The sequence below is a fragment of the Triticum urartu genome, chromosome 1A (assembly GCF_056163025.1).
Source record: "Triticum urartu cultivar PI428250 chromosome 1A, HENAU_Tu73, whole genome shotgun sequence".
Taxonomy (NCBI): domain Eukaryota; kingdom Viridiplantae; phylum Streptophyta; class Magnoliopsida; order Poales; family Poaceae; genus Triticum; species Triticum urartu.
Window position 1 is genome coordinate 528,558,174 of NC_141873.1, and position 21,126 is coordinate 528,579,299.

The following is a 21,126-nucleotide window of genomic DNA, read 5'->3' on the forward strand; positions in this document are numbered from 1 at the left end:
GACTAAGCTGGAATCTGCAAGCATTCAATTCAAGAGAGAAGAAAAGGTAATATGGGCTCTTCGTTAGATCAACAATAATGCATATGAGAGCCACTTTAACATTTTAATTATGGTCTTCTCCTCTCGACCCCCAAAGAACAAGAAAAGGAATAAAACTATTTACACGGGAAAGCTCCCAACAAGAAAAAGAAGAACAAGAAATCTTTTTGGGTTTTCTTTTTAATTACTACTCATGGAAAGTAAACTAGCTAAAAGCTACAACTATTTTTTTTGTTTTTCTTAAGGTTTATCAAACACACTAGAAGAAAGCATAATAAGGAAAATAAACTAGCATGGATATACAATGAAAAAGTATGAGCACCGACAACTAGCAGTGAGTGTGTGAACATGAATGTAATGTCGTGAGAAATACGTACTCCACCAAGCTTAGGCTTTTGGCCTAAGTTGGTCTATGGCCACGGCTGGCCTGGCGGATATCCAAAGTAATAGTTGGGGTCGTACTGTGAAGAAGCCTCGGATTGCCACTGGTTGGCAATCACCTCCGGATCCCACTGGTAATCAGACTGTCGTGGAGGCTCAAATTGTGATTCCGTCTCTGGCTCTGTAGCTGATGTAGGGTTCTGGTAGGCGTGAATGGCCTCCAACGGAACAAGGTACTTGCCTGCAGATAAATCAAACAATGAAGGAGCAGGCAGGGTAATAGTCTCAGGATGATTTTTACCAAATATTAATTTGTACTTAAGCGCCTTTTCCCTATTCTTAACAATAAAATCATGTGCTACCATACTCTTGTAATTTAGATAAAAAGGAGGCAGCAATTTTTCTTATTTCTCATGGTGCCTAATAGGTATGTTAAAATATGCAGCGAGGCGTGAGGCGAAGATGCCTCCAAGGACGGGGCCCTTAGTACGGTTAAGATTTAACCGTTTTGCAACAATAGCGCCCATACTAAATGTTTCATCTTGAAATAAAGCATGGCACAAAATAACAATATCAGGGGCACTCAGGTTTTCACAGTTTCCACGCCCAATTAAGCATCTACTAGCAAATATAGCAAAGTAACGTAGAATAGGAAAGTGTATGCTAGTAATTCATGCGTCAGAAACCTTCCTCGTTTCCCCTACAGTAATGGTATCAATAAACCCATCCACATCATCACGATGTGGTTCCTCTACGCTGCCCTCGAAAGGGACCAAACAAACCCGACAAAAATCATGAAGTGACATCTCCTTATGCTCATCATATAAATAAAATTCCACCGTAGGTGGTGAGCTCCTAGCATGGAAATGAAAGTTTTGCACAAAGATATTGGTGGGTAAGAGATACTGTTCGCGTCGGTCATGGAGGAAGGCGGTGAGGCCTGCATTCTCAGCCAATTCGTAGAAATCATCATAAATCCTGGCTGCTCTCAAGAAATCATCACAAGGCCATTCACATGACCGAACCTCTGCGGTGCGAGCAAGATTATATTTGGGCCTCTTATCTGTTGGGTAACGTAGCAATAATTCAAAATTTTCCTACGTGTCACCAAGATCAATCTATGGAGTCATCTAGCAACGAGGGAGGAGTGGATCTACATACCCTTGTAGATCGCGCGCCGAAGCGTTCAAGAGAACGGGGTTGATGGAGTCGTACTCGTCGTGATCCAAATCACCGATGATCCTAGCGCCGAACGGACGGCACCTCCGCATTCAACACACGTACGGAGCAGCGACGTCTCCTCCTTCTTGATCCAGCAAGGGGGGAGGAGAGGTTGATGGAGATCCAGCAGCACGACGGCGTGGTGGTGGAAGTAGCGGGATTCCAACAGGGCTTCACCAAGCGCTGCGGGAGGAGGGAGATGTGTCATGGGAGGGAGAGGGAGGCGCCAGGGCCTAGGTATGGCTGCCCTCCCTTCCCCCCACTATATATAGGGCCAAGGGAGAGGGGGGCGCAGCCTTGGCCCTTCCTCCAAGGAAGGGTGCGGCCAGGGAGGAGTCCATCCTCCCCAAGGCACCTAGGAGGTGCCTTCCCCTTTTAGGACTCTTCCTTTCCCTCATCTCTTGGCGCATGGGCCTCTTGGGGCTGGTGCCCTTGGCCCATATAGGCCAAGGTGCACACCCCTACAGCCCATGTGGCCCCCCGGGGCAGGTGGACCCCCTTGGTGGACCCCCGGGACCCTCCCGGTGGTCCCGGTACGTTACCGATAAAACCCGAAACTTTTCCGGTGACCAAAATAGGACTTCCCATATATAAATCTTTACCTCCGGACAATTCCAGAACTCCTCGTGACGTCCGGGATCTCATCCGGGACTCCGAACAACTTTCGGGTTACCGCATACTAATATCTCTATAACCCTAGCGTCACCGAACCTTAAGTGTGTAGATCCTACGGGTTCGGGAGACATACAGACATGACCGAGATGACTCTCCGGTCAATAACCAACAGCGGGATCTGGATACCCATGTTGGCTCCCACATGTTCCACAATGATCTCATCGGATGAACCACGATGTCAAGGACTTAATCAATCCCGTATACAATTCCCTTTGTCTAGCGGTACGATACTTGCCCGAGATTCGATCGTCGGTATCCCGATACCTCGTTCAATCTCGTTACCGGCAAGTCTCTTTACTCGTTTCGTAACACATCATCCCACGATCAACTCCTTGATCACATTGTGCACATTATGATGATGTCCTACCGAGTGGGCCCAGAGATACCTCTCCGTTTACACGGAGTGACAAATCCCAGTCTCGATTTGTGCCAACCCAACAGACACTTTTGGAGATACCTGTAGTGTACCTTTATAGCCACCCAGTTACGTTGTGACGTTTGGCACACCCAAAGCACTCCTACGGTATCCGGGAGTTGCACAATCTCATGGTCTAAGGAAACGATACTTGACATTAGAAAAGCTTTAGCATATGAACTACATGATCTTGTGCTAGGCTTAGGATTGGGTCTTGTCCATCACATCATTCTCCTAATGATGTGATCCCGTTATCAATGACATCCAATGTCCATGGTCAGGAAACCGTAACCATCTATTGATCAACAAGCTAGTCAACTAGAGGCTTACTAGGGACATGGTGTTGTCTATGTATCCACACATGTATCTGAGTTTCCTATCAATACAATTCTAGCATGGATAATAAACGATTATCATGAATAAGGAAATATAATAATAACCAATTTATTATTGCCTCTAGGGCATATTTCCAACAGTCTCCCACTTGCACTAGAGTCAATAATCCAGTTCACATCGATATGTGATTAACACTCAAGGTCACATCCCCATGTGACTAACACCCAAAGAGTCTACTAGAGTCAATAATCTAGTTCACATTACCATGTGATTAACACTCGATGAGTTCTGGGTTTGATCATGTTATGCTTGTGAGAGATGTTATAGTCAACGGATCTGAACCTTTTAGATCCGTGTGTACTTCGCAAATTTCTTATGTCATCTTGTAGATGCCACTACTACGCTACATTTGGAGCTATTCCAAATAACTGTTCTACTATACGAATCCAGTTTACTACTCAGAATAATCTGGATTAGTGTCAAAGTTTGCATCGGCGTAACCCTTTACGACGAACTCTTTTACCACCCCCATAATCGAGAAAATTCCTTAGTCCACTAGTTACTTAGGATAACTTTGACCGCTATCCTGTGATCCATTCTTAGATCACTCTTGTACCCCTTGACTGACTCATGGCAAGGCACATTTCAGGTGCGGTACACAGCATAGCATACTGTAGAGCCTATGTCTTAAGCATAGGGGACGACCTTCATCCTTTCTCTCTATTCTGCCCTGGTCGAGCTTTAAGTCTTAACTTCATACCTTACAACTCAGGCAAGAACTCCTTCTTTGACTGTTCCATCTTGAACACCTTCAAGATCATGTCAAGGTATGTGCTCATTTGAAAGTACCATTAAGAATTTTGATCTTGATGCTCAATGTTCAAGTAGCTTAATCCAGGCTTTCCATTGAAAAACACTTTCAAATAACCCTATATGCTTTCCAGAAATTCTACGTCATTTCTGATCAACAATATGTCAACATATACTTATCAGAAATTCTATAGTGCTCCCACTCACTTCTTTGGAAATACAAGTTTCTCATAAACTTTGTATACACCCAAAACTTTGATCATCTCATCAAAGCATACATTCCAACTCCGAGATGCTTACTCCAGTCCTTAGAAGGATTGCCGGAGCTTTGCATACTTGTCAGCATCTTTCAGGATTGACAAAACCTTCCGGTTGTATCACATACAACCTTTCCTCAAAATCGTCGAGGAAACAATGTTTTGATATCCTATCTGCAAGATTTCATAAATAATGCAGTAATTGCTAACATAATTCCAACAGACTCTTAGCATCGCTACGAGTGAGAAAGTCTCATCATAGTCAACTCCTTGAACTTGTCGGAAAACATCTTAACGACAAGTCGAGCTTTCTTAATGGTGATACTTACCATCATTGTCCGTCTTCCTTTTAAAATCCATATGTACCTAACAGCCTTACGACCATCAAGTAGTTCTTCCAAAGTCTACACTTTGTTTTTCATATATGGATCCTCTCTCGGATTATATGGCCTCGAGCCATTTTGGAATCCAGGCCCACCATCGCTTCTCCATAGCTCGTAGGTTCATTGTTGTCTAGCAACATGACTTCCAAGACATGATTATGTACCATTCTGAAGTAGTACGCATCCTTGTCATCCCACGAGGTTTGGTAGTGACTTGATCTGAAGTTTCATGATCACTATCATAAGCTTCCACTTCAATTGGTGTAGGTGCCACAGGAACAACTCCCTGTGCCCTGTCACACACTAGTTGAAGAGACGGTTCAATAACCTCATCATGTCTCCACCATCCTCCCACTCAATTCTTTCGAGAGAAACTTTTCCTCGAGAAAGGACCCGATTCTAGAAACAATCCCTTATTGCTTTCGGATCTGATATAGGAGGTATACCCAACTGTTTTGGGTGTCCTATGAAGATGCATTTATCCGCTTTGGGTTTGAGCTTATCAGCCTGAAACTTTTCACATAAGCGTCACAGCCCCAAACTTCTAAGAAATGACAGCTTAGGTTTCTCTAAACCATAGTTCATACGGTGTCATCTCATCGGAATTACGTGGTGCCCTATTTAAAGTGAATGTGGTTGTCTCTAATGCCTAACCCATAAACTATCGTGGTAATTCGATAAGAGACATCATGGTATGCATCATATCCAATAGGGTGCAGTTATGATGTTCGGACACACCATCACACTATGGTGTTCCAGGCTGTATTTAGTTGTGAAACAATTTCCACAATGTCTTAATTCTGTGCCAAACTCGTAATTCAGATATTCATCTCTATGATCATATCATAGATATTTTATCCTCTTGTCACGACGATCTTTCAACTTCACCCTGAAATTACTTGAACCTTTCAATAATTCAGACTCGTGATCAACATCTACTCAAATCATCTGTGAAGTAAGAACATAAAGATATCCACTACACGCCTCAGCACTCATTGGACTGCACACATCAAAATGTATTTCTTCCAACAAGTTGCTTTCTAGTTCCATTTTACTGAAAACGAGGCTTTCAGTCATCTTGCCCATGTGGTATGATTTGCATGTCTCAAGTGATTCAAAAATCAAGTGAGTCCAAATGGTCCATTTGCATGGAGTTTCTTCATGCATATACACCAATAGACATGGTTCGCATGTCTCAAACTTTTCAAAAATGAGTGAGTCCAAAGATCCATCAACATGGAGCCTCTTCATGCGTTTTATACCGATATGACTTACGTGGCAGTGCCACAAGTAGGTGGTACTATCATTACTATCTTTTGGCATGAACATGTGTATCACTACGATCGAGATTCAATAAACCATTCATTTTAGGTGCAAGACCATTGAAGGTATTATTCAAATAAACAGAGTAACTATTATTCTCTTTAAATGAATAACCGCATTGCGATAGACATAATCCAATCATGTCTATGCTCAACACAAACACCAAATAACAATTATTTAGGTTTAACACCAATCTCGATGGTAGAGGGAGCGTGCGATGCTTTGATCATATCAACATTGGAAACACTTCCAACACATATCGTCAGCTCACCTTTAGCTAGTCTCCGTTTATTCCTTAGCTTTTATTTCGAGTTACTAACACTTAGCAACCGAACCGGTATCTAATACCCTGGTGCTACTAGGAGTACTAGTAAAGTACACATCAACACAATGTATATCCAATATACTTCTATCGACCTTGCCAGCCTTCTTATCTACCAAGTATCTAGGGTAATTCTGCTCCAGTGGCTGTTCCCCTTATTACAGAAGCACTTAGTCTCGGGTTTGGGTTCAACCTTGGATTTCTTCACTAGAGCAGCATCTGATTTGCCGTTTCATGAAGTATCCCGTTTTGCCCTTGCCCTTCTTGAAACTAGTGGTTTCACCAACCATCAACAATTGATGCTCCTTCTTGATTTCTACTTTTGTGGTGTCAAACATCGCGAATATCTCAAGGATCATCATATATGTCCCTGATATATTATAGTTCATCACGAAGCTCTAGCAGCTTGGTGGTAGTGACTTCGGAGAAACATCACTATCTCATCTGGAAGATCAACTCCCACTTGATTCAAATGATTGTTGTACTCAGACAATCTGAGCACAAGCTCAACAATTGAGCTTTTCTCCCTTAATTTGCAGGCTAAGAAAAACGTCGGAGGTCTTATACCTCTTGACGTGGACACGAGCCTGAAATCCCAATTTCAGCCCTCGAAACATCTCATATGTTTCGCGACGTCTCGAAACGTCTTCGGTGCCTCAACTCTAAACCGTTTAACTGAACTATCATGTAGTTATCAAAATGTGTATGTCAGATGTTCGCAACATCCACAAACAACGTTCGAGGTTCAGCACACTGAGTGGTGCATTAAGGACATAAGCCTTCTATGAAGCAATGAGGACAATCCTCAGTTTACGGACCTAGTCCGCATAATTGCTACTATCAACTTTCAACTAAAGTTTCTCTAGGAACATATCTAAACAGTAGAACTAAAGCGCGAGCTACGACATAATTTGTGAAGACCTTTTGACTATGTTCAGGATAATTAAGTTCATCTTATGAACTCCCACTCAGATAGACATCCCTCCAGTCATCTAAGTGATTACATGATCCGAGTCAACTAGGCCGTGTCCGATCATCACGTGAGACGGACTAGTCAACATCGGTGAACATCTTCATGTTGATCGTATCTACCATACGACTCATGCTCGACCTTTCGGTCTCTTGTGTTCCGAGGCCATGTCTGTATATGCTAGGCTCGTCAAGTCAACCTAAGTGTTTTGCATGTGTTCCGAGGCCATGTCTGTACATGCTAGGCTCGTCAACACCCGTTGTATTCGAACGTAAGAATCTATCACACCCGATCATCACGTGGTGCTTCGAAATGACGAACTTTCGCAACGGTGCACAGTTAGGGGGAACACTTTCTTGAAATTTTAATGAGGGATCATCTTATTTACTACCGTCGTTCTAAGCAAATAAGATGTATAAACATGATAAACATCACATGCAATCAAATAGTGACATGATATGGCCTTCATCACTTTGCTCCTTTTGATCTCCATCTTCGGGGCTCCATGATCATCATCGTCACCGGCATGACACCATGATCTCCATCATCATGATCTCCATCATCGTGTCTCCATGAAGTTGGCTCGCCAACTATTACTTCTACTACTACAGCTAACGGTTAGCAATAAAGTAAAGTAATTACATGACGTTTATGTTGACACGCAGGTCATAAATAAATTAAGACAACTCCTATGGCTCCTGCCGGTTGTCATACTCATCGACATGCAAGTCGTGACTCCTATTACAAGAACATGATCATCTCATACATCACATATATCATTCATCACATCCTTTGGCCATATCACATCACATAGCATACCCTGCAAAAACAAGTTAGACGTCCTCTAATTGTTGTTTGCATGTTTTACGTGGCTGCTATGGGTTTCTAGCAAGAACGTTTCTTACCTACGCAAAGACCACAACGTGATATGCCAATTGCTATTTACCCTTCATAAGGACCCTTTTCATCGAATCCGATCCGACTAAAGTGGGAGAGACAGACACCCGCCAGCCACCTTATGCAACTAGTGCATGTCAGTCGGTGGAACCGGTCTCACGTAAGCGTACGTGTAAGGTTGGTCCGGGCCGCTTCATCCCACAATGCCGCCGAATCAAGATTGGACTAGTAACGGTAAGCATATTGAACAAAATCAACGCCCACAACTACTTTGTGTTCTACTCGTGCATAGAATCTACGCAATAGACCTAGCTCATGATGCCATTGTTGGGTAACGTAGCAATAATTCAAAATTTTCCTACGTGTCACCAAGATCAATCTATGGAGTCATCTAGCAATGAGGGAGGAGTGGATCTACATACCCTTGTAGATCGCGCGCCGAAGCGTTCAAGAGAACGGGGTTGATGGAGTCGTACTCGTCGTGATCCAAATCACCGATGATCCTAGCGCCGAACGGACGGCACCTCCGCGTTCAACACACGTACGGAGCAGCGACGTCTCCTCCTTCTTGATCCAGCAAGGGGGGAGGAGAGGTTGATGGAGATCCAGCAGCACGACGGCGTGGTGGTGGAAGTAGCGGGATTCCAACAGGGCTTCACCAAGCGCTGCGGGAGGAGGGAGATGTGTCATGGGAGGGAGAGGGAGGCGCCAGGGCCTAGGTATGGCTGCCCTCCCTTCCCCCCACTATATATAGGGCCAAGGGAGAGGGGGGGGCGCAGCCTTGGCCCTTCCTCCAAGGAAGGGTGCGGCCAGGGAGGAGTCCATCCTCCCCAAGGCACCTAGGAGGTGCCTTCCCCTTTTAGGACTCTTCCTTTCCCTCATCTCTTGGCGCATGGGCCTCTTGGGGCTGGTGCCCTTGGCCCATATAGGCCAAGGCGCACACCCCTACAGCCCATGTGGCCCCCCGGGGCAGGTGGACCCCCTTGGTGGACCCCCGAGACCCTCCCGGTGGTCCCGGTACGTTACCGATAAAACCCGAAACTTTTCCGGTGACCAAAATAGGACTTCCCATATATAAATCTTTACCTCCGGACAATTCCAGAACTCCTCGTGACATCCGGGATCTCATCCGGGACTCCGAACAACTTTCGGGTTACCACATACTAATATCTCTATAACCCTAGCGTCACCGAACCTTAAGTGTGTAGACCCTACGGGTTCGGGAGACATACAGACATGACCGAGATGACTCTCCGGTCAATAACCAACAGCGGGATCTGGATACCCATGTTGGCTCCCACATGTTCCACGATGATCTCATCGGATGAACCACGATGTCAAGGACTTAATCAATCCCGTATACAATTCCCTTTGTCTAGCGGTACGATACTTGCCCGAGATTCGATCGTCGTTATCCCGATACCTTGTTCAATCTCGTTACCGGCAAGTCTCTTTACTCGTTTCGTAACACATCATCCCGCGATCAACTCCTTGATCACATTGTGCACATTATGATGATGTCCTACCGAGTGGGCCCAGAGATACCTCTCCGTTTACACGGAGTGACAAATCCCAGTCTCGATTCGTGCCAACCCAACAGACACTTTCGGAGATACCTGTAGTGTACCTTTATAGCCACCCAGTTACGTTGTGACGTTTGGCACACCCAAAGCACTCCTACGGTATCCGGGAGTTGCACAATCTCATGGTCTAAGGAAACGATACTTGACATTAGAAAAGCTTTAGCATACGAACTACATGATCTTGTGCTAGGCTTAGGATTGGGTCTTGTCCATCACATCATTCTCCTAATGATGTGATCCCGTTATCAATGACATCCAATGTCCATGGTCAGGAAACCGTAACCATCTATTGATCAACGAGCTAGTCAACTAGAGGCTTACTAGAGACATGGTGTTGTCTATGTATCCACACATGTATCTGAGTTTCCTATCAATACAATTCTAGCATGGATAATAAACGATTATCATGAACCAGGAAATATAATAATAACCAATTTATTATTGCCTCTAGGGCATATTTCCAACATTATCCTCCTCACTTTGCTTATCCTTCGAGCCCCTCAAAAATCGCTTCATCTTTTTTGAAAATTTCTGAAATTTTTAGTAACTTCAAAATAAAAGTGAACTAAACTCAACAAAATTGATAACAACTACTCCTACAAGTGCCTAGAGGCAATATCATGCATCAAAACTACTTTTGACCACATAAATTTGACATGCAAGCTCAAGAACAGGGTCACCTAAGCAGCAAAAATATGCAATGAATAAAGCACTAGAACAAAAACTAATTGGACCATTGGAGGAGTCACATACCAAGGAACAATCCCCCAAAGCAGTTTTGTGAGAGGTTCTTTGAGCAAGGAGATCGAAAATGGCAGCAAGATGAGCTTGGACTCGGGTTTGAGCTGGTTAGTGATGTTTGTGGGAGGAAGAAGGAGTGTGTGGTAGCTGGAATAAGTGGAGGGGAGCCACCATGGGCCCACGAGGCAGGGGGCACGCCCAAGGGGTAGGGCGCGCCCTCCACCCTCGTGGCCAGGTGCTTGCTCCCCCTGTTGTGTTCTCAGTGCCAGATATTCTCAAATATTCTAGAAAAAATCATATTTAATTTTCAGGGCATTTGGAGAACTTTTATTTTCGGGATATTTTTTATTGCATGGATAATTCGAAAAACAGACAGAATATACTACTTTTTCTTTATGTCAACTAAATAACAGAAAGTAAAAAGAGGGTACAGAGAATTGTGTTTTCTAAATTCATCCATCTCATGCTCATCAAAAGGAATCCACTAACAAGGTTGATCAGGTCTTGTTAACAAACTCATTCCGAATAACATGGAACCGGGGAATTTTCGAATAACACTAGGTTACCTCAACGGGGATATGTACATCCCCAACAATAAGAATATCATATTTCTTCTTGACAGTAGGAAGAGGAAATTCAAAACCTCCAAAAATAATCAATGGAATTTTTCCAATAGAGTTGATACAGTGGACTTGAGGTTGTTTCCTCGGAAAGTGTACCGTATTCTCATTACTATTAACATGAAAAGTGGCATTGCCTTTGGTGCAATCAATAACAGCACTTGCAGTATTCAAAAAGGGTCTTCCAAGAATAATAGACATACTATCGTCCTCGGGAATATCAAGAATAACAAAGTCCGTTAAAATAGTAATGTTTGCAACCACAACAGGCACATCCTCACAAATACTGACAGGTATAGTAGTTGATTTATCAGCCATTTGCAAAGATATTTCAGTAGGTGTCAACTTATTCAAATCAAGTCTACGATATAAAGAGAGAGGCATAACACTAACACCGGCTCCAAGATCACATAAAGCAGTTTTAACATAGTTTCTTTTAATGGAGCATGGTATAGTTGGTACTCCTGGATCTCCTAGTTTCTTAGGTATTCCACCCTTAAAAGTATAATTAGCAAGCATGGTGGAAATTTCAGCTTCCGGAATCTTTCTTTTATTTGTAAAAATTTCTTTCATGTAGTTAGCATAAGGATTCATTTTAAGCATATCAGTCAAACGCATACGCAAGAAGATATGTCTAATCATTTCAACAAAGCGCTCAAAATCGTCATCATCCTTTTTCTTGGATGGTTTAGGAGGAAAAGGCATGGTTTTCTGAACCCATGGTTCTCTTTCTTTACCGTGCTTCCTAGCAACAAAGTCTCTCTTATCATAACATTGATTCTTTGATTGTGGGTTATCAAGATCAACAGCAGGTTCAATTTCTACATCATTATTATTGCTAGGTGGAGCATCAACATGAACATCATCATTAACATCATTACTAGGTTCATGTTCATTACCAGATTGGGTTTCAGCATCAGAATTAGAAATATCATTGGGATTCTTAGGTGTGTCATCAACAGGTTCACTAGAAGCATGCAAAGTCCTATCAATTTTCTTTTTCTTCCTTTTAGAAGGACTAGGTGCATCAATATTAGTTCTTTGAGAATCTTGCTCAATTCTCTTAGGATGTCCCTCAGGATACAAAGGTTCCTGAGTCATTTTACTACCTCTAGTCATAACTCTAACATCATTAGCATTTTTCTTACTATTTAATTCATTGAGCAAATCATTCTGAGCTTTAAGTACTTGTTCTACTTGAGTGGTAACCATAGAAGCATGTTTACTAATAAGTCTAAGTTCACCTTTAAAATTGGCCATATAATCACCCAAGTGTTCAAGCATATCAGCATTGCGTTTTAATTCTCTACCGAAATAAGCATTGAAGTTTTCTTGTTTAACCATAAGTTATCAAAATCATCCAAACATTGGCTAGCAAACTTAGTAGGAGGAATTTCAGCTTTACCATATCTATAGAGAGAATTTACCTTTACTACCTGTGTCGGGTTATCAAGACCATGTACTTCTTCAATAGGCAGTAAATTAAGACCATGTATTTCTTCAATAGGAGGTAATTCTTAACATATTCAGCTTTAATACCTTTTTCTTTCATAGATTTCTTTGCCTCTTGCATATCTTTAGGACTGAGAAATAGAATACCCCTTTTCTTCGGAGTTGGCTTAGGAGTTGGTTCAGGAATTGGATCAGGAAGTGTCCAATTATTTTCATTCGTCAACATATTATTCAATTGAATTTCAGCTTCATCTGGTGTTCTTTCCCTGAAAACACAACCAACACAACTATCTAGGTGGTCTCTGGAAGCATCGGTTAGTCCATTATAAAAGATATCAAGTATTTCATTTTTCTTAAGAGGATGATCACGCAAAGCATTAAGTAATTGGAGAAGCCTCCCCCAAGCTTGTGGGAGACTCTCTTCTTCAATTTGGACAAAATTATATATTTCCCGTAAAGCAGCTTGTTTCTTATGAGCAGGGAAATATTTAGCAGAGAAGTAATAAATCATATCCTGGGGACTACACACACAACCAGGATCAAGAGAATTAAACCATATCTTAGCATCACCCTTTAATGAGAACGGAAATATCTTAAGGATATAATAGTAGCGAGTTTTCTCATCATTAGTGAACAGGGTGGCTATATCATTTAATTTAGTAAGATGTGCCACAACAGTTTCAGATTCATAACCATAGAAAGGATCAGATTCAACTAAAGTAATTATCTCAGGATCAATAGAGAAATCATAATCCTTATTAGTAACAAAGACAGGTGAAGTAGCATAAGCAGGATCATATTTCATTCTAGCATTCAGAGTTTTTTTGTTTCAGCTTAGCTAATAATTTCTTAAGATCACTCCTATCATTGCAAGCAAGAAAATCTCTAGAAGTTTCTTCATCCATAACATAGCCCTCAGGCACAACAGGTAATTCATATCTAGGGGGAGAGTCTTCATCATCACTTTCATCAATATTATTGGTTTCAATAATTTCATTCTCTCTAGCCCATGCAAGTTGTTCATCAAGAAATTCACCAAGTGGCACAGTAGTATCAAGCATAGAAGTAGTTTCATCATAAGTATCATGCATAGCAGAAGTGGCATCATCAATAACATGCAACATTTCAGAATTAATAGCAGAAGCAGGTTTAGATGTCACAAGCTTACTCAAAACAGAAGGTGAATCAAGTGCAGAGCTAGATGGCAGTTCCTTACCTCCCCTCGTAGTTGAGGGATAAATCTTGGTTCTTGGATCTTTCAAGTTCTTCATAATGATAAGCAGATATAAATCCCAAGTGACTCAAAGAATAGAGCTATGCTCCCGGGCAACGGCGCCAGAAAATAGTTTTGATAACCCACAAGTACAGGGGAGCGCAACAGTTTTCGAGGGTAGAGTATTCAACCCAAATTTATTGATTCAACACAAGGGGAGCCAAAGAATATTCTCAAGTATTAGCAGCTGAGTTGTCAATTCAACCACACCTGGAAACTTAATATCTGGAGCAAAGTGTTTAGTAGCAAAGTAATATGATAGTAGTGGCAACGGTGGTAAATGGTAACGATAGCAAAAGTAATATTTTTGGTGTTTTATAGTGATGATAACAATAGCAACAGAAAAGTAAATAAGCGAAGAAAAATATATGGAAAGCTCGTAGGCATTGGATCAGTGATGGAGAATTACGCCGGATGCGGTTCATCATGTACCAGTCATAACCAAGGGTGACACAGAACTAGCTCCGGTTCATCAATGTAATGTAGGCATGTATTCCGAATATAGTCATACGTGCTTATGGAAAAGAACTTGCATGACATCTTTTGTCCTACCCTCCCGTGGCAGTGGGGTCCTATTGGAAACTAAGGGATATTAAGGCCTCCTTTTAATAGAGTACCGGAACAAAGCATTAACACATAGTGAATACTTGAACTCCTCAAACTACGATCATCACCGGTAAGTATCACAATTATTGTCACTTTGGGGTTAACGGATCATAACACATAATAGGTGACTATAGACTTGCAAGATAGGATCAAGAACTCTCATATATTGATGAAAACATAATAGGTTCGGATCTGAAATCATGGCACTCGGGCCCTAGTGACAAGCATTAAGCATAGCAAAGTCATAGCAACATCAATCCCAGAACATAGTGGATACTAGGGATCAAACCCTAACAAAACTAACTCGATTACATGATAAATCTCATCCAACCCATCACCGTCCAGCAAGCCTATGATGGAATTACTCACGCACGGCGGTGAGCATCATGAAATTGGTGATGGAGGAAGGTTGATGATGATGATGATGATGATGGCGATGGATTCCCCTCTTCGGAGCTCGAATGGACTCCGGATCAGCCCTCCCGAGAGAGTTTAGAGCTTGGCGGTGGTTCCGTATCGTAAAATGCGATGAATCCTTCTCTCTGATTTTTTTCTCCCCGAAAGTGAATATATGGAGTCAAGGTTGAGGTCGGTGGAGCGTCACGGGGCCCACGAGGCAGGGGGCGCGCCCAGGGGGTAGGGCGCGCCCCCCACCCTCATGGACAGGTGGAGGCCCCCCTGACGTGGATCTTTCTTCCAGTATTTTTTATATATTCCAAAATAATTCTCCCTTGATTTTCAGGTCATTCCGAGAAATTTTATTTCTGCACAAAAATAACACCATGGCAATTCTGCTGAAAACAGCGTCAGTCCGGGTTAGTTCCATTCAAATCATGCAAGTTAGAGTCCAAAACAAGGGCAAAAGTGTTTGGAAAAGTTGACACGACGGAGAAGTATCACCCACCGTTGAGGCTCCTATCCCTGCCCCTGGGGGCGGGCGAGGCTGAGCAGACGTGTTGAACGACGGAGGAAGCGTGGGGATCGCCTTAGCACCAGCGGCATCTTCACCTTCTTCTTCCTCGCACCAGGTTTCATCCCCTGCTCTGCTGTGCTAGCCATCAGATCCCCCATCGCCTCCTCCATCACCGCTGGGGCAGGCATCGTAGGGACAGGCACCGGGAGGCCCATCATGGCACCGACGACGAACTCCGTCGGACCAGCAGGCTTGCGACGGCGAGAGCGGAACGCCTTCCACTTCATCTCCTGCTTGGGGTCGTCGGACTCCACCTCCTCCATTACCCAGAGCAACATCCTGAGCGCGCCCACCGGCTCGCCCGTCGGCTTGAGGCGCCAATCCTCCGCCTCTGTGAGCATCTTGTATGCCGCCCCCACCGCCTCCTTCAGATCCCTCTCCTCCGTGAACCAGGAGATGAACTACATCAACTTCTCCAGCTTCTCTTCGTTTCCGTTGGCTATCTCCCTCGCCCCCGCCTCGAGTCTCGGCTTCCAGGACGCCACGGATCTCTCGCGGTGGAGCACAAGTTTGTGGTGCGGGAGGGGAATGGATCTCGTCGAGTGGGGAAGGGATAGCCACATCTGTCACATCCCTAGCTTCTGGCATTGCACTAGGGTAACTTCATGTGTGCATCATGTTTAAACTTTGAAAGAAACTTGAAATGGGGATTGCCTAAACCCTAGCATTAAAGGAATTCACTAGGTTCAACCAAAATATTTCCAGTAAATCCAAATGGCTTTAAAAAAATGTTCATCATTCTTGGAAAAAGCTGGAAACAGTAACCAGAGGTGATGCACATTTTTGCATGACATATTTGGGCTCTGGATTAAATCATACTCTATTTGCATTTGGGCATTTAAATGCTATTAAATATTTTAAATGCTCAAATAATCATAAACTAAAATGTTTACTATAGGATATATTCCCAATAGTGATCATGAGTAGTTTCATGATTTTTGGAAGTGCATAAGTATTTTTAATAAAGCCCTAAAGACTACAGAATAATAGAAAACAAAATTAAAAGAGAAAGAGGGAGAACTTACCTGGCGGGCCAACCGGCCCACCACTGTAGCAGCCCAGCCGGGCAAAGCCAGCCCAGTCCACATCCACCTCCCTGTCGTCTTCCACCTCCTGCCAGTGGGCAGGAGGGCGTGTGCCCGCGGCGCGCACGCATGCGCCTCGCCACCTCCTACCTCCTTGCTTGTCCTGGCCTTCTCTACACGCGCCACGCCACCCCCCTGGAACTCTCTCACTCTCTCCCGACCTCTTCCCCCTCCTCTGCTCCCTTTCCCTATCGAGCCCGAGCACAGCCACAGCCGCGCCGTCGTAACGCCGCAGCCACCGGCCCTACCGCGCCTCGCCGACGTGTCCATGACCTCCGCCTCGACGCCCTCGTCCTCCTCGTAGACTCACTCGACGCCGGACACCCCAAAACGCCGCCCCCGACCTCGTCTTCATCGTTCGGCCGCCGAGACCACCGGCAACCTCCCGTCTTCATCAGCTCCTCCCCGACCTCGCCGACCCGCTCGTCGTGACCGTGGTGAGCTGCTGGCCATTCCCCCCCTCTCCGTTCTCTTCCTTGCATGCCGTAGCGACCGCACCACGCTTGACCGCACCCGCCGCCGCTTGCGCCCGCCGCCGACGTGGCCCCAGCAACCAAATGGCCCGGGCGTCGTGTCCAACATGCTCGCCGCCTCGCATAGCTGTTGTAGGTGCCATGAACGCGCTACCACGGCCACTGCAGCCCCGTAGCCACAAACACCCGAACGCCGGCGCCGCCCTGAGCTCATTTCCGGCGAGCTCCGGCTGTCCCCGCTGCTGCCACATGCCGCCCTGGATGCGGGCGAGCCCCGGCTACCCGCGTGTGCCCTCCGCTGCTCGATTGGGCGCCGGAAGAGCAATCACGCGCCCTCCGCCGCATCTGCTGCCGCCGGCGTGTTAGCCCCAGTTGACCAAGGGGTTTGACCTCCCCTGGCTCAATGACAGGTGGGGCCGCCCTGCTAACTAACCTAGATTAGGATTAACTAAACCTAGCTAATTTAGGTTAGCTACTGACATGCGGGCCCCGCCCGGCTAACTAAGTTAGTTAGGGCTAATCCTATTTGGGTTAGTTAGGTTAGCCGCTGACAAGTGGGCCCTGGTCCCTGTTAATTAGCTAAGTCTTAAATTAATTTAATTTTAAACCCACAGCCACTGGCGTGTGGGTCCAGGGACTAATTAGCCTAGATTAACTTTTAGTTAGTGCTAATTAACCCTGTTAGTTGACCGAGTCACTGACTAGTGGACCCCACTGGTCAGGTTTGACCTGGACCGCCCCGTTGACCTGCTGACGTCACAGTGACTTAGTGCTGACGCGGTAACTCTTTTTCTGGATTTATTCTTTTACAGGAAATTCCAGAAAATAGTTAAAACTTCTAAAATTCATAGTAAATCAACCGTAGCTCCAAATCAAATAAATTATATATGAAAAATGATCAGAAAAATCCAATCTATCCATCTGTACTGGTTTCGTGCATGTTGGAACAACTTATGGCTGCTGTTTAGGCAAAATCATATAAATGGCATTTAAACCCTCACATATGGAGTTTGAATTTGAACCTAAGGTTCAAACCAACTCCATTTAACATGTTGCTAGTTGCATTAGATCAAAACAAAGCATATTGACATGTCATGATCATGCATCATATTGTGCATTGCATTGATTGTGTTTTCCTTCTCTGTTGCCGGTATTTGTCCCCTCTCGATAGACGTGGTTTCAATGATGAGTTCGATGACACCGATGAAGAGCTATACTATCTTCAGAAGTGCCAGGAAAGCAAAAACCCCTTGTTCATTTCGATACAATCCCACTCTCTCGCTCCTGCTCTCTTTTACTGCATTAGGACAACAACGATTCATCTGTTACTTGCTGCGGTAGTTGAACCCCTTATCCTCTGCATGACCTGTCATTGCCACAATAAATAGAGGAAACCCACTAGCATGAGTAGGAGTTGTTTGAGCCCTGATGTGCCTACTCATTCATGCTTGTTTTTCATTCCTGCTACTGCTTAGAGTTGAGTCAGGTCTGATTCATCGGGGATGAATTGGAACAGTGATGAACATGTCCTACTGTGTGTGAGCTAAGTGTGTGAACACGTTTTGGTAAAGGTAGCGGTGAGAGGCCATGTAGGAGTACATGGTGGGTTGTCTCATTGAAACTGTTCTTAGGAACTGAGTTCTGTGTTTGTGATCCATGAACATCTACTACCACACATTGGGCCCGAAACCAATGGACCCTCTCGACTTATTAACTGCCCTTATCCTCTGTCCAGGAGTTGCAACTAGTTTCTGGTGTTTGTAGGATATGTGTTGGCGGCCGTGCGTAGCGCTGACCCTAGGGGTGGGCTATGATGCATAGATACACCGTGGCACGGTGTACCGGGCGCCCGTTTGGTGTCTCGGGAACCCTGCACACATCGTTTGGGGCTGTGAGCGAAACTCCGGCCGGATCTCCTCGCGGATGGAACCCGAATAGGCGATAAACCTGGACTAGAGACTTGTGTGGTTAGTCAAGTCGTGGCTGACTCCCTCGCCAGGCTTCCGCTTGAAGGTTGCCGAGATACACGACGTGTACATGGTGGTAAGTGACGAGAGCGTGTGTGAAGAAGTACACCCCTGCAGGGTTATAAATGATCTATTTGAATAGTTGTGTATGTGGTAAAGGACTTCTGGGTTGCCTATAACAGTTCATAGACAAGTGAAAGTGGATACTCTAAAACTCGCAAGATAAGTGTGAGTGCTATGGATGGCCTTCTCGTAGGGAGACGGGAGCGGATCCATAGTGGTGTATTGAATGGTGAATATGTGGACTCGTGTGCGCCACCTCAAAAGAGTTGCTTGCAGTCGTAGTTCTGGTTAGCCACTGAGTCAAAGCTGGCTTGCTACAGTTAAACTCCACCACCCCCTTTATTGATACCGATGCATATGTAGATAGTTCTGATGTAAGTCTTGCTGGGTACATTTGTACTCATGTTTGCCTATTTTATGTTTTGCAGAGAGACGTCAGTCTCTCTAGTAGTTCCGTGTGGACTTCGACGTTTAGCTTGATACCTCAGCTACGATCTTGTGCCCTCGGCAGGATCTGGTAGATAGTCAGGCTTCTTAGCCTTTTCAATTTATAGATGTCTGTACTCAGACATGTTAAGCTTCCGCATGTGCTTTGATTTGTATGCTATGATTGTTGGGTCATGAGACCCATGTTTGTAATATCTCGCTCCTCGGAGCCTAATGAATAAATACTTTGAGTCGTAGAGTTATGTTGTGATGCCATGTTGTATTTGCACATATCGAGCATATTGTGTGTATGATTGAAATGCTTGGTATGTGTGGGATCCGACAATCTAGTTGTTTATCCTTGGCAGCCTCTCTTATGGGGAAATGTAGTCTAGTGCTTCCATGAGCCATAGTAGTCCGCTACAGCCTGGTTCACCGGAGTCCTGCTAGCCCAGCACTACTGCTTAGGACACTTGACTGGCCGGCATGTGTTTCACTTCATTCCTGTGTCTGTCCCTTCGGGGAAATGACACGCGGTGACATCCGGAGTCCTTCCTAGCCTGCTACAGCCCGGGTTCACGGAGTCCTGTTAGCCCAGTGCTACAGCCCGGATTCACACGCTGCTGACCGACATGCTCGATGTGATTCATGTATGCCTGTCCCCATAGGTTAGTGCCGCTTTGGGTTCATGACTAGCCATGTCGGCCCGGGTTCTCTGTCATATGGATGCTAGTGACACTATCATATACGTGAGCCAAAAGGCGCAAACGGTCCCGGGCCATGGTAAGGCGAGACCCGTGGGAATACCGTGCGTGAGGCCGCAAAGTGATATGAGGTGTTACCGGCTAGATCGATGTGACTTGGAATCGGGGTCCTGACAACATCGCACTGCGCCGTAGCTTTAATCCTCCGCCATTCCCGACGCTCCTCCTCCTCCTTGACCTCGATTCTCACGTCACGCCGCGCATCTGCCCCAATCCCCAGCACCCTGCCAACCAAAACAACATGACAGGGGAACCGAATTTGTGTACCTTCCTGTATCTCTTCCTTATCGTGTACCCGCACCGCGTCGACTCGCACCCCATGGTCATCCAGCAGCGTCAACCACGGCGAGCCGCCCCGCTGAAGGAGCACGCCTCGTCGGAAAAGCAGCAGCACCAGCGTCGTTAGGTCGGAGATGAGGTGCACCACCCACCTGCGATCAGGGGGAGCCGCCTCGCTTGTGTCGCCAGTGTTGGCCCGTGCCGCCCGAATCGTCATCCCCTCCATATGGCATCGACCGGCTAATAATGTCACAGCTCACAAGATGACAAGCACTATGTTTGTACTATACTTTGTAGTACTATAATTAATCTAGGTTGCATGGTGCTTAGTTTTGCTGACAGGGTGGCTCTTCCCGAGGGAGTGCTTGATGGCTTCGCCGGTCATCTTGTTCACCATGGCGAACACAGTGTAGCCCTCCTCGTCCTTGATCTTGGTGATGTACCTCATGTCCTTCACCGAGTGCTTTTTGTTGCCACGCTCGAGGTGGGTTGAAATCGATAAATGGTAAGGGGGTATTTGCAAAACATGCAGCGCTGACCGGCTCGGTCCCGCTGGCTCCACTTGGCTGCTCGTGATTGGGCGAGGACTAAATGTGCACATCTGAGACAAGTTGTAGGACCAAATAGTCGCCTTTGGTAAGTTGTAGGACCAAACCATCGTATTCAGGACAAGTTGTAGGACCTGCAGTGCCATTACCTCTTTCAAAAGGCATGTATCATGACACGATGCCTATTTGGCTGGGCACTGGCATTTGGTGGTCTTGTTTGCCCCATCTCCTTTATAGAGGTTCT

At 45.1% G+C, this 21,126-nt stretch overlaps 1 pseudogene; it reads right to left on the reverse strand.

The window, feature by feature from the left end:
- LOC147992242 (ricin B-like lectin R40G3 pseudogene) overlaps positions 1-20,794 on the reverse strand; it is a 72,661-nt pseudogene extending 51,867 nt beyond the window's left edge.
- Positions 20,795-21,126: the final 332 nt, after the last annotated feature.